Source organism: Gossypium arboreum, chromosome 7 (assembly GCF_025698485.1).
Source record: "Gossypium arboreum isolate Shixiya-1 chromosome 7, ASM2569848v2, whole genome shotgun sequence".
Lineage (NCBI taxonomy): Eukaryota > Viridiplantae > Streptophyta > Magnoliopsida > Malvales > Malvaceae > Gossypium > Gossypium arboreum.
In genome coordinates, this window is record NC_069076.1 from 39,085,187 (window position 1) to 39,085,871 (window position 685).

General features: G+C 38.7%; 1 non-coding gene across 1 annotated transcript; it reads right to left on the reverse strand.

Annotated features, from left to right (window-relative positions):
- Positions 1-348: 348 nt before the first annotated feature.
- LOC128295641 (small nucleolar RNA R71) lies at positions 349-455 on the reverse strand. The gene has a single exon (XR_008286201.1). It is a non-coding gene; the product is annotated as a small nucleolar RNA R71 (small nucleolar RNA).
- Between the last annotated feature and the right edge of the window lie 230 nt (positions 456-685).

Sequence of the window (685 nt, forward strand, 5' to 3'; positions counted from 1 at the left end):
GCTAAACCTTCTTTAACAGGAAATAAATCTAGCATAGTTAGACCTACTGCAGCTGCAAATACTTTTGAATTAAAACCTAACACTATTCAGATGATACAGCAATTTGTTCAGTTTGATGGTTTGCAGGATGAAGATGCCAAAGCTCACTTAGCAAACTTTCTGGAATTTTGCGATACATTTAAAATCAATGGCGTTTCTGATGATGTCATTCGTCTTCGGTTATTCCCTTTTTCATTAAGGAACAAAGCTAAACAGTGGTTGAACTCATTACCACGAGGGTCAATTACTACTTGGGAACAAATGACCGAAAAATTCTTACTAAAATATTTTCCGCTGGCTACAACGGCTAAATTATGTAATGATATCTCTTCTTTTATGCAGATGGATTTAGAAACCCTCTTTGATGCATGGGAGAGATACAAGGACTTACTGAGAAGGTGCCCTCACCATGGGTTACCGCTTTGGCTCCTAGTTCAAACATTCCACAATGGTCTGAATCCTTTGACTCAACAAATGGTTGACGCAGCTGCTGGCGAAACCATCAATAATAAAACACCTGAAGATGCTTATGAGTTTATTGAGGAGATGTCACTAAATAACTATCAGTGGCAAGTCATGAGAACAAAGCCAACGAAAACAGCCGGCGTTTATAATGTCGATTCAATCACCATGCTCTCTAATCAGG